Raw genomic sequence first — 20,904 nt, 5'->3', positions numbered from 1 at the left:
GGTGTGCTAGATTATTATTATTTAGTTTTATTTTATTTTTTTACACCAATCAGTGTGCAAACATGGTCATTAAAACGCTAAATGAATAGACGTTCATAAACCAGTCAGTGCAACTCATCATTTTGGTCTCCAATTCTCAAACTCAAATTCTCACCCACGGAGGATTAAATGAGAATCTTTCTTGTTTAACACTGGAATGGGGTGGTGCACTGTTCACTACCCGAAGATACTGCCACATCGGGTCAATGCATAGGGCGACAGAAGCAAGCTTCCAAATCAGCTCCCTTTCTCAAAAATCCATTTAATTTATGGTCCCCAGATAGGGAACGTATGTATCAGTATGTGCTCACAAGTCACCCAAGTGCAAGTATTCACACAAAAAAAAACGTGCCTCAGGATGCGATCTGTCGCAAGATCCTTTCTTTTTTTTACACTTGATCTAAGCCAAAAGGCCTAGAGGGGATAACCGGGAAAGGGGTGGACCCAACCATGTCCCCTTCATGAGCACTCACATTACTCATAGGAATGGAAGGAAGGCTGGCAGCCAACCAGCCTCCTATACACTTTCTGGGTGGGTGGCAGTCAGCCACCCATACATACATACAGCACAGGCTAAACCCACATCATCACTTAAAAAAAGGACAGGCGACCATTGCACTCTGATGGAGCATTTAGCAATGCAATCCATAGCCTGGCTTTTGCCTGAACCCCCATCACTCCTCCTCTTGCATATAAGACAATATTTCAGATCTGCATATGAAAACAACACGCCTACCTTTGTTGCACATAGCTGCCTGCCTGTCTCTAGTTACCCCACTGGCTGTAGCTGCGTCCCTTCCGACATGGAATAACACCAACTGTAACGATAAACTGAAAATTAACAGTATAAACCTGCATCATTTTGGACTCTGGTATTTGCTGAATCCGGGTGACCTGACAATCGATGGTGGTGCCGCTGGTGATTCTGGCCTTCTTGGAATCTGTTGGGCCTATGTGTTAGCTCACACATCACTTGGGTATCCATGGTAACTACCACAACATGGTCATCTGCAGTTTACATCTAGCCCGTGGCATTGAATGGCATTTTAAAAGTGCTAAGGGTCCTGGTGCAATAATCCTCCCATGAGGATCAGCCTCAACGGCTTTGTAGATTGCACTCATGTCAGCAACTCCATATACATTTTTTTTTCTTCATGCTTCTTTCTTCATCCTTTTTTCTTTCTGTCATTCAGACTTTCATTCATTCGATCTCTCTCACTCACTTGCTTTAACTCATTTGTTCTCACTCACTCACTCACTCACTCAATCACTCACTCACTCATTCACTCTCACTCACTCTCACTCTCTCACTCACTCGCTCACTAAGTCAGTCTCTCTCTCTCTCTTTTTCTTTTTATATATATTTTTTTCCGTCTTCTTCTTCTTCAGACCCTGTCATAGCACTAATGCCTTTCCAATACCACCAGCAGATGGAGACACTCCATTGCAACATTGGTTGTGAGCAGCAGTTTCTAAAAACAAATGCCTCATGGCGGATTTCCCATCCATCAATGGATGGTAAATTTTGTTTTTATCATTCACTGACCACAGAAACCAATGCATGGTCAAGCAACAGCAATGACACACCCTTGTGTATAGGCATGAGACCCTCATGTCATTTAACAGGATTCAGCACCACCCACAAGACAGCTACCTGTCATGTCATGTCAAACCTGCACAGGTGTGCTAGATTATTATTATTTAGTTTTATTTTATTTTTTTACACCAATCAGTGTGCAAACATGGTCATTAAAACGCTAAATGAATAGACGTTCATAAACCAGTCAGTGCAACTCATCATTTTGGTCTCCAATTCTCAAACTCAAATTCTCACCCACGGAGGATTAAATGAGAATCTTTCTTGTTTAACACTGGAATGGGGTGGTGCACTGTTCACTACCCGAAGATACTGCCACATCGGGTCAATGCATAGGGCGACAGAAGCAAACTTCCAAATCAGCTCCCTTTCTCAAAAATCCATTTAATTTATGGTCCCCAGATAGGGAACGTATGTATCAGTATGTGCTCACAAGTCACCCAAGTGCAAGTATTCACACAAAAAAAAACGTGCCTCAGGATGCGATCTGTCGCAAGATCCTTTCTTTTTTTTACACTTGATCTAAGCGAAAAGGCCTAGAGGGGATAACCGGGAAAGGGGTGGACCCAACCATGTCCCCTTCATGAGCACTCACATTACTCATAGGAATGGAAGGAAGGCTGGCAGCCAACCAGCCTCCTATACACTTTCTGGGTGGGTGGCAGTCAGCCACCCATACATACATACAGCACAGGCTAAACCCACATCATCACTTAAAAAAAGGACAGGCGACCATTGCACTCTGATGGAGCATTTAGCAATGCAATCCATAGCCTGGCTTTTGCCTGAACCCCCATCACTCCTCCTCTTGCATATAAGACAATATTTCAGATCTGCATATAAAAACAACACGCCTACCTTTGTTGCACATAGCTGCCTGCCTGTCTCTAGTTACCCCACTGGCTGTAGCTGCGTCCCTTCCGACATGGAATAACACCAACTGTAACGATAAACTGAAAATTAACAGTATAAACCTGCATCATTTTGGACTCTGGTATTTGCTGAATCCGGGTGACCTGACAATCGATGGTGGTGCCGCTGGTGATTCTGGCCTTCTTGGAATCTGTTGGGCCTATGTGTTAGCTCACACATCACTTGGGTATCCATGGTAACTACCACAACATGGTCATCTGCAGTTTACATCTAGCCCGTGGCATTGAATGGCATTTTAAAAGTGCTAAGGGTCCTGGTGCAATAATCCTCCCATGAGGATCAGCCTCAACGGCTTTGTAGATTGCACTCATGTCAGCAACTCCATATACATTTTTTTTTCTTCATGCTTCTTTCTTCATCCTTTTTTCTTTCTGTCATTCAGACTTTCATTCATTCGATCTCTCTCACTCACTTGCTTTAACTCATTTGTTCTCACTCACTCACTCACTCACTCACTCAATCACTCACTCACTCATTCACTCTCACTCACTCTCACTCTCTCACTCACTCGCTCACTAAGTCAGTCTCTCTCTCTCTCTCTTTTTCTTTTTATATATATTTTTTTCCGTCTTCTTCTTCTTCTTCTTCTTCAGACCCTGTCATAGCACTAATGCCTTTCCAATACCACCAGCAGATGGAGACACTCCATTGCAACATTGGTTGTGAGCAGCAGTTTCTAAAAACAAATGCCTCATGGCGGATTTCCCATCCATCAATGGATGGTAAATTTTGTTTTTATCATTCACTGACCACAGAAACCAATGCATGGTCAAGCAACAGCAATGACACACCCTTGTGTATAGGCATGAGACCCTCATGTCATTTAACAGGATTCAGCACCACCCACAAGACAGCTACCTGTCATGTCATGTCAAACCTGCACAGGTGTGCTAGATTATTATTATTTAGTTTTATTTTATTTTTTTACACCAATCAGTGTGCAAACATGGTCATTAAAACGCTAAATGAATAGACGTTCATAAACCAGTCAGTGCAACTCATCATTTTGGTCTCCAATTCTCAAACTCCAATTCTCACCCACGGAGGATTAAATGAGAATCTTTCTTGTTTAACACTGGAATGGGGTGGTGCACTGTTCACTACCCGAAGATACTGCCACATCGGGTCAATGCATAGGGCGACAGAAGCAAGCTTCCAAATCAGCTCCCTTTCTCAAAAATCCATTTAATTTATGGTCCCCAGATAGGGAACGTATGTATCAGTATGTGCTCACAAGTCACCCAAGTGCAAGTATTCACACAAAAAAAAACGTGCCTCAGGATGCGATCTGTCGCAAGATCCTTTCTTTTTTTACACTTGATCTAAGCCAAAAGGCCTAGAGGGGATAACCGGGAAAGGGGTGGACCCAACCATGTCCCCTTCATGAGCACTCACATTACTCATAGGAATGGAAGGAAGGCTGGCAGCCAACCAGCCTCCCATACACTTTCTGGGTGGGTGGCAGTCAGCCACCCATACATACATACAGCACAGGCTAAACCCACATCATCACTTAAAAAAAGGACAGGCGACCATTGCACTCTGATGGAGCATTTAGCAATGCAATCCATAGCCTGGCTTTTGCCTGAACCCCCATCACTCCTCCTCTTGCATATAAGACAATATTTCAGATCTGCATATGAAAACAACACGCCTACCTTTGTTGCACATAGCTGCCTGCCTGTCTCTAGTTACCCCACTGGCTGTAGCTGCGTCCCTTCCGACATGGAATAACACCAACTGTAACGATAAACTGAAAATTAACAGTATAAACCTGCATCATTTTGGACTCTGGTATTTGCTGAATCCGGGTGACCTGACAATCGATGGTGGTGCCGCTGGTGATTCTGGCCTTCTTGGAATCTGTTGGGCCTATGTGTTAGCTCACACATCACTTGGGTATCCATGGTAACTACCACAACATGGTCATCTGCAGTTTACATCTAGCCCGTGGCATTGAATGGCATTTTAAAAGTGCTAAGGGTCCTGGTGCAATAATCCTCCCATGAGGATCAGCCTCAACGGCTTTGTAGATTGCACTCATGTCAGCAACTCCATATACATTTTTTTTTCTTCATGCTTCTTTCTTCATCCTTTTTTCTTTCTGTCATTCAGACTTTCATTCATTCGATCTCTCTCACTCACTTGCTTTAACTCATTTGTTCTCACTCACTCACTCACTCACTCAATCACTCACTCACTCATTCACTCTCACTCACTCTCACTCTCTCACTCACTCGCTCACTAAGTCAGTCTCTCTCTCTCTCTTTTTCTTTTTATATATATTTTTTTCCGTCTTCTTCTTCTTCTTCTTCAGACCCTGTCATAGCACTAATGCCTTTCCAATACCACCAGCAGATGGAGACACTCCATTGCAACATTGGTTGTGAGCAGCAGTTTCTAAAAACAAATGCCTCATGGCGGATTTCCCATCCATCAATGGATGGTAAATTTTGTTTTTATCATTCACTGACCACAGAAACCAATGCATGGTCAAGCAACAGCAATGACACACCCTTGTGTATAGGCATGAGACCCTCATGTCATTTAACAGGATTCAGCACCACCCACAAGACAGCTACCTGTCATGTCATGTCAAACCTGCACAGGTGTGCTAGATTATTATTATTTAGTTTTATTTTATTTTTTTACACCAATCAGTGTGCAAACATGGTCATTAAAACGCTAAATGAATAGACGTTCATAAACCAGTCAGTGCAACTCATCATTTTGGTCTCCAATTCTCAAACTCAAATTCTCACCCACGGAGGATTAAATGAGAATCTTTCTTGTTTAACACTGGAATGGGGTGGTGCACTGTTCACTACCCGAAGATACTGCCACATCGGGTCAATGCATAGGGCGACAGAAGCAAGCTTCCAAATCAGCTCCCTTTCTCAAAAATCCATTTAATTTATGGTCCCCAGATAGGGAACGTATGTATCAGTATGTGCTCACAAGTCACCCAAGTGCAAGTATTCACACAAAAAAAAACGTGCCTCAGGATGCGATCTGTCGCAAGATCCTTTCTTTTTTTTACACTTGATCTAAGCGAAAAGGCCTAGAGGGGATAACCGGGAAAGGGGTGGACCCAACCATGTCCCCTTCATGAGCACTCACATTACTCATAGGAATGGAAGGAAGGCTGGCAGCCAACCAGCCTCCTATACACTTTCTGGGTGGGTGGCAGTCAGCCACCCATACATACATACAGCACAGGCTAAACCCACATCATCACTTAAAAAAAGGACAGGCGACCATTGCACTCTGATGGAGCATTTAGCAATGCAATCCATAGCCTGGCTTTTGCCTGAACCCCCATCACTCCTCCTCTTGCATATAAGACAATATTTCAGATCTGCATATGAAAACAACACGCCTACCTTTGTTGCACATAGCTGCCTGCCTGTCTCTAGTTACCCCACTGGCTGTAGCTGCGTCCCTTCCGACATGGAATAACACCAACTGTAACGATAAACTGAAAATTAACAGTATAAACCTGCATCATTTTGGACTCTGGTATTTGCTGAATCCGGGTGACCTGACAATCGATGGTGGTGCCGCTGGTGATTCTGGCCTTCTTGGAATCTGTTGGGCCTATGTGTTAGCTCACACATCACTTGGGTATCCATGGTAACTACCACAACATGGTCATCTGCAGTTTACATCTAGCCCGTGGCATTGAATGGCATTTTAAAAGTGCTAAGGGTCCTGGTGCAATAATCCTCCCATGAGGATCAGCCTCAACGGCTTTGTAGATTGCACTCATGTCAGCAACTCCATATACATTTTTTTTTCTTCATGCTTCTTTCTTCATCCTTTTTTCTTTCTGTCATTCAGACTTTCATTCATTCGATCTCTCTCACTCACTTGCTTTAACTCATTTGTTCTCACTCACTCACTCACTCACTCACTCAATCACTCACTCACTCATTCACTCTCACTCACTCTCACTCTCTCACTCACTCGCTCACTAAGTCAGTCTCTCTCTCTCTCTCTTTTTCTTTTTATATATATTTTTTTCCGTCTTCTTCTTCTTCTTCTTCTTCTTCTTCAGACCCTGTCATAGCACTAATGCCTTTCCAATACCACCAGCAGATGGAGACACTCCATTGCAACATTGGTTGTGAGCAGCAGTTTCTAAAAACAAATGCCTCATGGCGGATTTCCCATCCATCAATGGATGGTAAATTTTGTTTTTATCATTCACTGACCACAGAAACCAATGCATGGTCAAGCAACAGCAATGACACACCCTTGTGTATAGGCATGAGACCCTCATGTCATTTAACAGGATTCAGCACCACCCACAAGACAGCTACCTGTCATGTCATGTCAAACCTGCACAGGTGTGCTAGATTATTATTATTTAGTTTTATTTTATTTTTTTACACCAATCAGTGTGCAAACATGGTCATTAAAACGCTAAATGAATAGACGTTCATAAACCAGTCAGTGCAACTCATCATTTTGGTCTCCAATTCTCAAACTCCAATTCTCACCCACGGAGGATTAAATGAGAATCTTTCTTGTTTAACACTGGAATGGGGTGGTGCACTGTTCACTACCCGAAGATACTGCCACATCGGGTCAATGCATAGGGCGACAGAAGCAAGCTTCCAAATCAGCTCCCTTTCTCAAAAATCCATTTAATTTATGGTCCCCAGATAGGGAACGTATGTATCAGTATGTGCTCACAAGTCACCCAAGTGCAAGTATTCACACAAAAAAAAACGTGCCTCAGGATGCGATCTGTCGCAAGATCCTTTCTTTTTTTACACTTGATCTAAGCCAAAAGGCCTAGAGGGGATAACCGGGAAAGGGGTGGACCCAACCATGTCCCCTTCATGAGCACTCACATTACTCATAGGAATGGAAGGAAGGCTGGCAGCCAACCAGCCTCCCATACACTTTCTGGGTGGGTGGCAGTCAGCCACCCATACATACATACAGCACAGGCTAAACCCACATCATCACTTAAAAAAAGGACAGGCGACCATTGCACTCTGATGGAGCATTTAGCAATGCAATCCATAGCCTGGCTTTTGCCTGAACCCCCATCACTCCTCCTCTTGCATATAAGACAATATTTCAGATCTGCATATGAAAACAACACGCCTACCTTTGTTGCACATAGCTGCCTGCCTGTCTCTAGTTACCCCACTGGCTGTAGCTGCGTCCCTTCCGACATGGAATAACACCAACTGTAACGATAAACTGAAAATTAACAGTATAAACCTGCATCATTTTGGACTCTGGTATTTGCTGAATCCGGGTGACCTGACAATCGATGGTGGTGCCGCTGGTGATTCTGGCCTTCTTGGAATCTGTTGGGCCTATGTGTTAGCTCACACATCACTTGGGTATCCATGGTAACTACCACAACATGGTCATCTGCAGTTTACATCTAGCCCGTGGCATTGAATGGCATTTTAAAAGTGCTAAGGGTCCTGGTGCAATAATCCTCCCATGAGGATCAGCCTCAACGGCTTTGTAGATTGCACTCATGTCAGCAACTCCATATACATTTTTTTTTCTTCATGCTTCTTTCTTCATCCTTTTTTCTTTCTGTCATTCAGACTTTCATTCATTCGATCTCTCTCACTCACTTGCTTTAACTCATTTGTTCTCACTCACTCACTCACTCACTCAATCACTCACTCACTCATTCACTCTCACTCACTCTCACTCTCTCACTCACTCACTCACTAAGTCAGTCTCTCTCTCTCTCTCTCTTTTTCTTTTTATATATATTTTTTTCCGTCTTCTTCTTCTTCTTCTTCTTCTTCTTCTTCAGACCCTGTCATAGCACTAATGCCTTTCCAATACCACCAGCAGATGGAGACACTCCATTGCAACATTGGTTGTGAGCAGCAGTTTCTAAAAACAAATGCCTCATGGCGGATTTCCCATCCATCAATGGATGGTAAATTTTGTTTTTATCATTCACTGACCACAGAAACCAATGCATGGTCAAGCAACAGCAATGACACACCCTTGTGTATAGGCATGAGACCCTCATGTCATTTAACAGGATTCAGCACCACCCACAAGACAGCTACCTGTCATGTCATGTCAAACCTGCACAGGTGTGCTAGATTATTATTATTTAGTTTTATTTTATTTTTTTACACCAATCAGTGTGCAAACATGGTCATTAAAACGCTAAATGAATAGACGTTCATAAACCAGTCAGTGCAACTCATCATTTTGGTCTCCAATTCTCAAACTCAAATTCTCACCCACGGAGGATTAAATGAGAATCTTTCTTGTTTAACACTGGAATGGGGTGGTGCACTGTTCACTACCCGAAGATACTGCCACATCGGGTCAATGCATAGGGCGACAGAAGCAAGCTTCCAAATCAGCTCCCTTTCTCAAAAATCCATTTAATTTATGGTCCCCAGATAGGGAACGTATGTATCAGTATGTGCTCACAAGTCACCCAAGTGCAAGTATTCACACAAAAAAAAAACGTGCCTCAGGATGCGATCTGTCGCAAGATCCTTTCTTTTTTTACACTTGATCTAAGCCAAAAGGCCTAGAGGGGATAACCGGGAAAGGGGTGGACCCAACCATGTCCCCTTCATGAGCACTCACATTACTCATAGGAATGGAAGGAAGGCTGGCAGCCAACCAGCCTCCCATACACTTTCTGGGTGGGTGGCAGTCAGCCACCCATACATACATACAGCACAGGCTAAACCCACATCATCACTTAAAAAAAGGACAGGCGACCATTGCACTCTGATGGAGCATTTAGCAATGCAATCCATAGCCTGGCTTTTGCCTGAACCCCCATCACTCCTCCTCTTGCATATAAGACAATATTTCAGATCTGCATATGAAAACAACACGCCTACCTTTGTTGCACATAGCTGCCTGCCTGTCTCTAGTTACCCCACTGGCTGTAGCTGCGTCCCTTCCGACATGGAATAACACCAACTGTAACGATAAACTGAAAATTAACAGTATAAACCTGCATCATTTTGGACTCTGGTATTTGCTGAATCCGGGTGACCTGACAATCGATGGTGGTGCCGCTGGTGATTCTGGCCTTCTTGGAATCTGTTGGGCCTATGTGTTAGCTCACACATCACTTGGGTATCCATGGTAACTACCACAACATGGTCATCTGCAGTTTACATCTAGCCCGTGGCATTGAATGGCATTTTAAAAGTGCTAAGGGTCCTGGTGCAATAATCCTCCCATGAGGATCAGCCTCAACGGCTTTGTAGATTGCACTCATGTCAGCAACTCCATATACATTTTTTTTTCTTCATGCTTCTTTCTTCATCCTTTTTTCTTTCTGTCATTCAGACTTTCATTCATTCGATCTCTCTCACTCACTTGCTTTAACTCATTTGTTCTCACTCACTCACTCACTCACTCAATCACTCACTCACTCATTCACTCTCACTCTCACTCTCTCACTCACTCGCTCACTAAGTCAGTCTCTCTCTCTCTCTTTTTCTTTTTATATATATTTTTTTCCGTCTTCTTCTTCTTCTTCTTCAGACCCTGTCATAGCACTAATGCCTTTCCAATACCACCAGCAGATGGAGACACTCCATTGCAACATTGGTTGTGAGCAGCAGTTTCTAAAAACAAATGCCTCATGGCGGATTTCCCATCCATCAATGGATGGTAAATTTTGTTTTTATCATTCACTGACCACAGAAACCAATGCATGGTCAAGCAACAGCAATGACACACCCTTGTGTATAGGCATGAGACCCTCATGTCATTTAACAGGATTCAGCACCACCCACAAGACAGCTACCTGTCATGTCATGTCAAACCTGCACAGGTGTGCTAGATTATTATTATTTAGTTTTATTTTATTTTTTTACACCAATCAGTGTGCAAACATGGTCATTAAAACGCTAAATGAATAGACGTTCATAAACCAGTCAGTGCAACTCATCATTTTGGTCTCCAATTCTCAAACTCAAATTCTCACCCACGGAGGATTAAATGAGAATCTTTCTTGTTTAACACTGGAATGGGGTGGTGCACTGTTCACTACCCGAAGATACTGCCACATGGGGTCAATGCATAGGGCGACAGAAGCAAGCTTCCAAATCAGCTCCCTTTCTCAAAAATCCATTTAATTTATGGTCCCCAGATAGGGAACGTATGTATCAGTATGTGCTCACAAGTCACCCAAGTGCAAGTATTCACACAAAAAAAAACGTGCCTCAGGATGCGATCTGTCGCAAGATCCTTTCTTTTTTTTACACTTGATCTAAGCGAAAAGGCCTAGAGGGGATAACCGGGAAAGGGGTGGACCCAACCATGTCCCCTTCATGAGCACTCACATTACTCATAGGAATGGAAGGAAGGCTGGCAGCCAACCAGCCTCCTATACACTTTCTGGGTGGGTGGCAGTCAGCCACCCATACATACATACAGCACAGGCTAAACCCACATCATCACTTAAAAAAAGGACAGGCGACCATTGCACTCTGATGGAGCATTTAGCAATGCAATCCATAGCCTGGCTTTTGCCTGAACCCCCATCACTCCTCCTCTTGCATATAAGACAATATTTCAGATCTGCATATGAAAACAACACGCCTACCTTTGTTGCACATAGCTGCCTGCCTGTCTCTAGTTACCCCACTGGCTGTAGCTGCGTCCCTTCCGACATGGAATAACACCAACTGTAACGATAAACTGAAAATTAACAGTATAAACCTGCATCATTTTGGACTCTGGTATTTGCTGAATCCGGGTGACCTGACAATCGATGGTGGTGCCGCTGGTGATTCTGGCCTTCTTGGAATCTGTTGGGCCTATGTGTTAGCTCACACATCACTTGGGTATCCATGGTAACTACCACAACATGGTCATCTGCAGTTTACATCTAGCCCGTGGCATTGAATGGCATTTTAAAAGTGCTAAGGGTCCTGGTGCAATAATCCTCCCATGAGGATCAGCCTCAACGGCTTTGTAGATTGCACTCATGTCAGCAACTCCATATACATTTTTTTTTCTTCATGCTTCTTTCTTCATCCTTTTTTCTTTCTGTCATTCAGACTTTCATTCATTCGATCTCTCTCACTCACTTGCTTTAACTCATTTGTTCTCACTCACTCACTCACTCACTCACTCAATCACTCACTCACTCATTCACTCTCACTCTCTCACTCACTCGCTCACTAAGTCAGTCTCTCTCTCTCTCTCTTTTTCTTTTTATATATATTTTTTTCCGTCTTCTTCTTCTTCTTCTTCTTCTTCAGACCCTGTCATAGCACTAATGCCTTTCCAATACCACCAGCAGATGGAGACACTCCATTGCAACATTGGTTGTGAGCAGCAGTTTCTAAAAACAAATGCCTCATGGCGGATTTCCCATCCATCAATGGATGGTAAATTTTGTTTTTATCATTCACTGACCACAGAAACCAATGCATGGTCAAGCAACAGCAATGACACACCCTTGTGTATAGGCATGAGACCCTCATGTCATTTAACAGGATTCAGCACCACCCACAAGACAGCTACCTGTCATGTCATGTCAAACCTGCACAGGTGTGCTAGATTATTATTATTTAGTTTTATTTTATTTTTTTACAACAATCAGTGTGCAAACATGGTCATTAAAACGCTAAATGAATAGACGTTCATAAACCAGTCAGTGCAACTCATCATTTTGGTCTCCAATTCTCAAACTCCAATTCTCACCCACGGAGGATTAAATGAGAATCTTTCTTGTTTAACACTGGAATGGGGTGGTGCACTGTTCACTACCCGAAGATACTGCCACATCGGGTCAATGCATAGGGCGACAGAAGCAAGCTTCCAAATCAGCTCCCTTTCTCAAAAATCCATTTAATTTATGGTCCCCAGATAGGGAACGTATGTATCAGTATGTGCTCACAAGTCACCCAAGTGCAAGTATTCACACAAAAAAAAAACGTGCCTCAGGATGCGATCTGTCGCAAGATCCTTTCTTTTTTTACACTTGATCTAAGCCAAAAGGCCTAGAGGGGATAACCGGGAAAGGGGTGGACCCAACCATGTCCCCTTCATGAGCACTCACATTACTCATAGGAATGGAAGGAAGGCTGGCAGCCAACCAGCCTCCCATACACTTTCTGGGTGGGTGGCAGTCAGCCACCCATACATACATACAGCACAGGCTAAACCCACATCATCACTTAAAAAAAGGACAGGCGACCATTGCACTCTGATGGAGCATTTAGCAATGCAATCCATAGCCTGGCTTTTGCCTGAACCCCCATCACTCCTCCTCTTGCATATAAGACAATATTTCAGATCTGCATATGAAAACAACACGCCTACCTTTGTTGCACATAGCTGCCTGCCTGTCTCTAGTTACCCCACTGGCTGTAGCTGCGTCCCTTCCGACATGGAATAACACCAACTGTAACGATAAACTGAAAATTAACAGTATAAACCTGCATCATTTTGGACTCTGGTATTTGCTGAATCCGGGTGACCTGACAATCGATGGTGGTGCCGCTGGTGATTCTGGCCTTCTTGGAATCTGTTGGGCCTATGTGTTAGCTCACACATCACTTGGGTATCCATGGTAACTACCACAACATGGTCATCTGCAGTTTACATCTAGCCCGTGGCATTGAATGGCATTTTAAAAGTGCTAAGGGTCCTGGTGCAATAATCCTCCCATGAGGATCAGCCTCAACGGCTTTGTAGATTGCACTCATGTCAGCAACTCCATATACATTTTTTTTTCTTCATGCTTCTTTCTTCATCCTTTTTTCTTTCTGTCATTCAGACTTTCATTCATTCGATCTCTCTCACTCACTTGCTTTAACTCATTTGTTCTCACTCACTCACTCACTCACTCAATCACTCACTCACTCATTCACTCTCACTCACTCTCACTCTCTCACTCACTCACTCACTAAGTCAGTCTCTCTCTCTCTCTCTCTTTTTCTTTTTATATATATTTTTTTCCGTCTTCTTCTTCTTCTTCTTCTTCTTCTTCTTCAGACCCTGTCATAGCACTAATGCCTTTCCAATACCACCAGCAGATGGAGACACTCCATTGCAACATTGGTTGTGAGCAGCAGTTTCTAAAAACAAATGCCTCATGGCGGATTTCCCATCCATCAATGGATGGTAAATTTTGTTTTTATCATTCACTGACCACAGAAACCAATGCATGGTCAAGCAACAGCAATGACACACCCTTGTGTATAGGCATGAGACCCTCATGTCATTTAACAGGATTCAGCACCACCCACAAGACAGCTACCTGTCATGTCATGTCAAACCTGCACAGGTGTGCTAGATTATTATTATTTAGTTTTATTTTATTTTTTTACACCAATCAGTGTGCAAACATGGTCATTAAAACGCTAAATGAATAGACGTTCATAAACCAGTCAGTGCAACTCATCATTTTGGTCTCCAATTCTCAAACTCAAATTCTCACCCACGGAGGATTAAATGAGAATCTTTCTTGTTTAACACTGGAATGGGGTGGTGCACTGTTCACTACCCGAAGATACTGCCACATCGGGTCAATGCATAGGGCGACAGAAGCAAGCTTCCAAATCAGCTCCCTTTCTCAAAAATCCATTTAATTTATGGTCCCCAGATAGGGAACGTATGTATCAGTATGTGCTCACAAGTCACCCAAGTGCAAGTATTCACACAAAAAAAAACGTGCCTCAGGATGCGATCTGTCGCAAGATCCTTTCTTTTTTTACACTTGATCTAAGCCAAAAGGCCTAGAGGGGATAACCGGGAAAGGGGTGGACCCAACCATGTCCCCTTCATGAGCACTCACATTACTCATAGGAATGGAAGGAAGGCTGGCAGCCAACCAGCCTCCCATACACTTTCTGGGTGGGTGGCAGTCAGCCACCCATACATACATACAGCACAGGCTAAACCCACATCATCACTTAAAAAAAGGACAGGCGACCATTGCACTCTGATGGAGCATTTAGCAATGCAATCCATAGCCTGGCTTTTGCCTGAACCCCCATCACTCCTCCTCTTGCATATAAGACAATATTTCAGATCTGCATATGAAAACAACACGCCTACCTTTGTTGCACATAGCTGCCTGCCTGTCTCTAGTTACCCCACTGGCTGTAGCTGCGTCCCTTCCGACATGGAATAACACCAACTGTAACGATAAACTGAAAATTAACAGTATAAACCTGCATCATTTTGGACTCTGGTATTTGCTGAATCCGGGTGACCTGACAATCGATGGTGGTGCCGCTGGTGATTCTGGCCTTCTTGGAATCTGTTGGGCCTATGTGTTAGCTCACACATCACTTGGGTATCCATGGTAACTACCACAACATGGTCATCTGCAGTTTACATCTAGCCCGTGGCATTGAATGGCATTTTAAAAGTGCTAAGGGTCCTGGTGCAATAATCCTCCCATGAGGATCAGCCTCAACGGCTTTGTAGATTGCACTCATGTCAGCAACTCCATATACATTTTTTTTTCTTCATGCTTCTTTCTTCATCCTTTTTTCTTTCTGTCATTCAGACTTTCATTCATTCGATCTCTCTCACTCACTTGCTTTAACTCATTTGTTCTCACTCACTCACTCACTCAATCACTCACTCACTCATTCACTCTCACTCACTCTCACTCTCTCACTCACTCACTCACTAAGTCAGTCTCTCTCTCTCTCTCTCTTTTTCTTTTTATATATATTTTTTTCCGTCTTCTTCTTCTTCTTCTTCTTCAGACCCTGTCATAGCACTAATGCCTTTCCAATACCACCAGCAGATGGAGACACTCCATTGCAACATTGGTTGTGAGCAGCAGTTTCTAAAAACAAATGCCTCATGGCGGATTTCCCATCCATCAATGGATGGTAAATTTTGTTTTTATCATTCACTGACCACAGAAACCAATGCATGGTCAAGCAACAGCAATGACACACCCTTGTGTATAGGCATGAGACCCTCATGTCATTTAACAGGATTCAGCACCACCCACAAGACAGCTACCTGTCATGTCATGTCAAACCTGCACAGGTGTGCTAGATTATTATTATTTAGTTTTATTTTATTTTTTTACACCAATCAGTGTGCAAACATGGTCATTAAAACGCTAAATGAATAGACGTTCATAAACCAGTCAGTGCAACTCATCATTTTGGTCTCCAATTCTCAAACTCAAATTCTCACCCACGGAGGATTAAATGAGAATCTTTCTTGTTTAACACTGGAATGGGGTGGTGCACTGTTCACTACCCGAAGATACTGCCACATCGGGTCAATGCATAGGGCGACAGAAGCAAGCTTCCAAATCAGCTCCCTTTCTCAAAAATCCATTTAATTTATGGTCCCCAGATAGGGAACGTATGTATCAGTATGTGCTCACAAGTCACCCAAGTGCAAGTATTCACACAAAAAAAAACGTGCCTCAAGATGCGATCTGTCGCAAGATCCTTTCTTTTTTTACACTTGATCTAAGCCAAAAGGCCTAGAGGGGATAACCGGGAAAGGGGTGGACCCAACCATGTCCCCTTCATGAGCACTCACATTACTCATAGGAATGGAAGGAAGGCTGGCAGCCAACCAGCCTCCCATACACTTTCTGGGTGGGTGGCAGTCAGCCACCCATACATACATACAGCACAGGCTAAACCCACATCATCACTTAAAAAAAGGACAGGCGACCATTGCACTCTGATGGAGCATTTAGCAATGCAATCCATAGCCTGGCTTTTGCCTGAACCCCCATCACTCCTCCTCTTGCATATAAGACAATATTTCAGATCTGCATATGAAAACAACACGCCTACCTTTGTTGCACATAGCTGCCTGCCTGTCTCTAGTTACCCCACTGGCTGTAGCTGCGTCCCTTCCGACATGGAATAACACCAACTGTAACGATAAACTGAAAATTAACAGTATAAACCTGCATCATTTTGGACTCTGGTATTTGCTGAATCCGGGTGACCTGACAATCGATGGTGGTGCCGCTGGTGATTCTGGCCTTCTTGGAATCTGTTGGGCCTATGTGTTAGCTCACACATCACTTGGGTATCCATGGTAACTACCACATCTAGCCCGTGGCATTGAATGGCATTTTAAAAGTGCTAAGGGTCCTGGTGCAATAATCCTCCCATGAGGATCAGCCTCAACGGCTTTGTAGATTGCACTCATGTCAGCAACTCCATATACATTTTTTTTTCTTCATGCTTCTTTCTTCATCCTTTTTTCTTTCTGTCATTCAGACTTTCATTCATTCGATCTCTCTCACTCACTTGCTTTAACTCATTTGTTCTCACTCACTCACTCACTCACTCAATCACTCACTCACTCATTCACTCTCACTCACTCTCACTCTCTCACTCACTCGCTCACTAAGTCAGTCTCTCTCTCTCTCTCTCTTTTTCTTTTTATATATATTTTTTTCCGTCTTCTTCTTCTTCTTCTTCAGACCCTGTCATAGCACTAATGCCTTTCCAATACCACCAGCAGATGGAGACACTCCATTGCAACATTGGTTGTGAGCAGCAGTTTCTAAAAACAAATGCCTCATGGCGGATTTCCCATCCATCAATGGATGGTAAATTTTGTTTTTATCATTCACTGACCACAGAAACCAATGCATGGTCAAGCAACAGCAATGACACACCCTTGTGTATAGGCATGAGACCCTCATGTCATTTAACAGGATTCAGCACCACCCACAAGACAGCTACCTGTCATGTCATGTCAAACCTGCACAGGTGTGCTAGATTATTATTATTTAGTTTTATTTTATTTTTTTACACCAATCAGTGTGCAAACATGGTCATTAAAACGCTAAATGAATAGACGTTCATAAACCAGTCAGTGCAACTCATCATTTTGGTCTCCAATTCTCAAACTCAAATTCTCACCCACGGAGGATTAAATGAGAATCTTTCTTGTTTAACACTGGAATGGGGTGGTGCACTGTTCACTACCCGAAGATACTGCCACATCGGGTCAATGCATAGGGCGACAGAAGCAAGCTTCCAAATCAGCTCCCTTTCTCAAAAATCCATTTAATTTATGGTCCCCAGATAGGGAACGTATGTATCAGTATGTGCTCACAAGTCACCCAAGTGCAAGTATTCACACAAAAAAAAACGTGCCTCAGGATGCGATCTGTCGCAAGATCCTTTCTTTTTTTTACACTTGATCTAAGCGAAAAGGCCTAGAGGGGATAACCGGGAAAGGGGTGGACCCAACCATGTCCCCTTCATGAGCACTCACATTACTCATAGGAATGGAAGGAAGGCTGGCAGCCAACCAGCCTCCTATACACTTTCTGGGTGGGTGGCAGTCAGCCACCCATACATACATACAGCACAGGCTAAACCCACATCATCACTTAAAAAAAGGACAGGCGACCATTGCACTCTGATGGAGCATTTAGCAATGCAATCCATAGCCTGGCTTTTGCCTGAACCCCCATCACTCCTCCTCTTGCATATAAGACAATATTTCAGATCTGCATATGAAAACAACACGCCTACCTTTGTTGCACATAGCTGCCTGCCTGTCTCTAGTTACCCCACTGGCTGTAGCTGCGTCCCTTCCGACATGGAATAACACCAACTGTAACGATAAACTGAAAATTAACAGTATAAACCTGCATCATTTTGGACTCTGGTATTTGCTGAATCCGGGTGACCTGACAATCGATGGTGGTGCCGCTGGTGATTCTGGCCTTCTTGGAATCTGTTGGGCCTATGTGTTAGCTCACACATCACTTGGGTATCCATGGTAACTACCACAACATGGTCATCTGCAGTTTACATCTAGCCCGTGGCATTGAATGGCATTTTAAAAGTGCTAAGGGTCCTGGTGCAATAATCCTCCCATGAGGATCAGCCTCAACGGCTTTGTAGATTGCACTCATGTCAGCAACTCCATATACATTTTTTTTTCTTCATGCTTCTTTCTTCATCCTTTTTTCTTTCTGTCATTCAGACTTTCATTCATTCGATCTCTCTCACTCACTTGCTTTAACTCATTTGTTCTCACTCACTCACTCACTCACTCACTCAATCACTCACTCACTCATTCACTCTCACTCTCTCACTCACTCGCTCACTAAGTCAGTCTCTCTCTCTCTCTCTTTTTCTTTTTATATATATTTTTTTCCGTCTTCTTCTTCTTCTTCTTCTTCTTCAGACCCTGTCATAGCACTAATGCCTTTCCAATACCACCAGCAGATGGAGACACTCCATTGCAACATTGGTTGTGAGCAGCAGTTTCTAAAAACAAATGCCTCATGGCGGATTTCCCATCCATCAATGGATGGTAAATTTTGTTTTTATCATTCACTGACCACAGAAACCAATGCATGGTCAAGCAACAGCAATGACACACCCTTGTGTATAGGCATGAGACCCTCATGTCATTTAACAGGATTCAGCACCACCCACAAGACAGCTACCTGTCATGTCATGTCAAACCTGCACAGGTGTGCTAGATTATTATTATTTAGTTTTATTTTATTTTTTTACAACAATCAGTGTGCAAACATGGTCATTAAAACGCTAAATGAATAGACGTTCATAAACCAGTCAGTGCAACTCATCATTTTGGTCTCCAATTCTCAAACTCCAATTCTCACCCACGGAGGATTAAATGAGAATCTTTCTTGTTTAACACTGGAATGGGGTGGTGCACTGTTCACTACCCGAAGATACTGCCACATCGGGTCAATGCATAGGGCGACAGAAGCAAGCTTCCAAATCAGCTCCCTTTCTCAAAAATCCATTTAATTTATGGTCCCCAGATAGGGAACGTATGTATCAGTATGTGCTCACAAGTCACCCAAGTGCAAGTATTCACACAAAAAAAAAACGTGCCTCAGGATGCGATCTGTCGCAAGATCCTTTCTTTTTTTACACTTGATCTAAGCCAAAAGGCCTAGAGGGGATAACCGGGAAAGGGGTGGACCCAACCATGTCCCCTTCATGAGCACTCACATTACTCATAGGAATGGAAGGAAGGCTGGCAGCCAACCAGCCTCCCATACACTTTCTGGGTGGGTGGCAGTCAGCCACCCATACATACATACAGCACAGGCTAAACCCACATCATCACTTAAAAAAAGGACAGGCGACCATTGCACTCTGATGGAGCATTTAGCAATGCAATCCATAGCCTGGCTTTTGCCTGAACCCCCATCACTCCTCCTCTTGCATATAAGACAATATTTCAGATCTGCATATGAAAACAACACGCCTACCTTTGTTGCACATAGCTGCCTGCCTGTCTCTAGTTACCCCACTGGCTGTAGCTGCGTCCCTTCCGACATGGAATAACACCAACTGTAACGATAAACTGAAAATTAACAGTATAAACCTGCATCATTTTGGACTCTGGTATTTGCTGAATCCGGGTGACCTGACAATCGATGGTGGTGCCGCTGGTGATTCTGGCCTTCTTGGAATCTGTTGGGCCTATGTGTTAGCTCACACATCACTTGGGTATCCATGGTAACTACCACAACATGGTCATCTGCAGTTTACATCTAGCCCGTGGCATTGAATGGCATTTTAAAAGTGCTAAGGGTCCTGGTGCAATAATCCTCCCATGAGGATCAGCCTCAACGGCTTTGTAGATTGCACTCATGTCAGCAACTCCATATACATTTTTTTTTCTTCATGCTTCTTTCTTCATCCTTTTTTCTTTCTGTCATTCAGACTTTCATTCATTCGATCTCTCTCACTCACTTGCTTTAACTCATTTGTTCTCACTCACTCACTCACTCAATCACTCACTCACTCATTCACTCTCACTCACTCTCACTCTCTCACTCACTCACTCACTCACTAAGTCAGTCTCTCTCTCTCTCTCTCTTTTTCTTTTTATATATATTTTTTTCCGTCTTCTTCTTCTTCTTCTTCTTCTTCTTCTTCAGACCCTGTCATAGCACTAATGCCTTTCCAATACCACCAGCAGATGGAGACACTCCATTGCAACATTGGTTGTGAGCAGCAGTTTCTAAAAACAAATGCCTCATGGCGGATTTCCCATCCATCAATGGATGGTAAATTTTGTTTTTATCATTCACTGACCACAGAAACCAATGCATGGTCAAGCAACAGCAATGACACACCCTTGTGTATAGGCATGAGACCCTCATGTCATTTAACAGGATTCAGCACCACCCACAAGACAGCTACCTGTCATGTCATGTCAAACCTGCACAGGTGTGCTAGATTATTATTATTTAGTTTTATTTTATTTTTTTACACCAATCAGTGTGCAAACATGGTCATTAAAACGCTAAATGAATAGACGTTCATAAACCAGTCAGTGCAACTCATCATTTTGGTCTCCAATTCTCAAACTCAAATTCTCACCCA

General features: G+C 43.3%; 12 pseudogenes; all 12 read right to left on the bottom strand.

Annotated features, from left to right (window-relative positions):
* Nucleotides 1-199: 199 nt before the first annotated feature.
* LOC130288569 (U2 spliceosomal RNA) lies at nucleotides 200-464 on the bottom strand (annotated as a pseudogene).
* Nucleotides 465-1,918: 1,454 nt separating this feature from the next.
* On the bottom strand, nucleotides 1,919-2,183 carry LOC130289950 (U2 spliceosomal RNA; annotated as a pseudogene).
* Nucleotides 2,184-3,652: 1,469 nt separating this feature from the next.
* On the bottom strand, nucleotides 3,653-3,916 carry LOC130286698 (U2 spliceosomal RNA; annotated as a pseudogene).
* A 1,460-nt stretch (nucleotides 3,917-5,376) lies between these two features.
* On the bottom strand, nucleotides 5,377-5,641 carry LOC130289887 (U2 spliceosomal RNA; annotated as a pseudogene).
* Nucleotides 5,642-7,116: 1,475 nt separating this feature from the next.
* Nucleotides 7,117-7,380, bottom strand: LOC130286697 (U2 spliceosomal RNA; annotated as a pseudogene).
* Nucleotides 7,381-8,856: 1,476 nt separating this feature from the next.
* LOC130288032 (U2 spliceosomal RNA) lies at nucleotides 8,857-9,121 on the bottom strand (annotated as a pseudogene).
* A 1,456-nt stretch (nucleotides 9,122-10,577) lies between these two features.
* Nucleotides 10,578-10,842, bottom strand: LOC130289968 (U2 spliceosomal RNA; annotated as a pseudogene).
* Nucleotides 10,843-12,304: 1,462 nt separating this feature from the next.
* On the bottom strand, nucleotides 12,305-12,569 carry LOC130288031 (U2 spliceosomal RNA; annotated as a pseudogene).
* A 1,476-nt stretch (nucleotides 12,570-14,045) lies between these two features.
* LOC130286696 (U2 spliceosomal RNA) lies at nucleotides 14,046-14,309 on the bottom strand (annotated as a pseudogene).
* A 1,463-nt stretch (nucleotides 14,310-15,772) lies between these two features.
* LOC130287711 (U2 spliceosomal RNA) lies at nucleotides 15,773-16,036 on the bottom strand (annotated as a pseudogene).
* A 1,442-nt stretch (nucleotides 16,037-17,478) lies between these two features.
* On the bottom strand, nucleotides 17,479-17,743 carry LOC130289886 (U2 spliceosomal RNA; annotated as a pseudogene).
* A 1,462-nt stretch (nucleotides 17,744-19,205) lies between these two features.
* LOC130288030 (U2 spliceosomal RNA) lies at nucleotides 19,206-19,470 on the bottom strand (annotated as a pseudogene).
* Nucleotides 19,471-20,904: the final 1,434 nt, after the last annotated feature.

The sequence above is a fragment of the Hyla sarda genome, chromosome 8 (assembly GCF_029499605.1).
Source record: "Hyla sarda isolate aHylSar1 chromosome 8, aHylSar1.hap1, whole genome shotgun sequence".
In the NCBI taxonomy this organism is placed as follows: Eukaryota; Metazoa; Chordata; class Amphibia; order Anura; family Hylidae; genus Hyla; species Hyla sarda.
The sequence above is the reverse complement of the archived record's forward strand: the minus strand, read 5'-3'. Positions and strand labels throughout refer to the sequence as shown.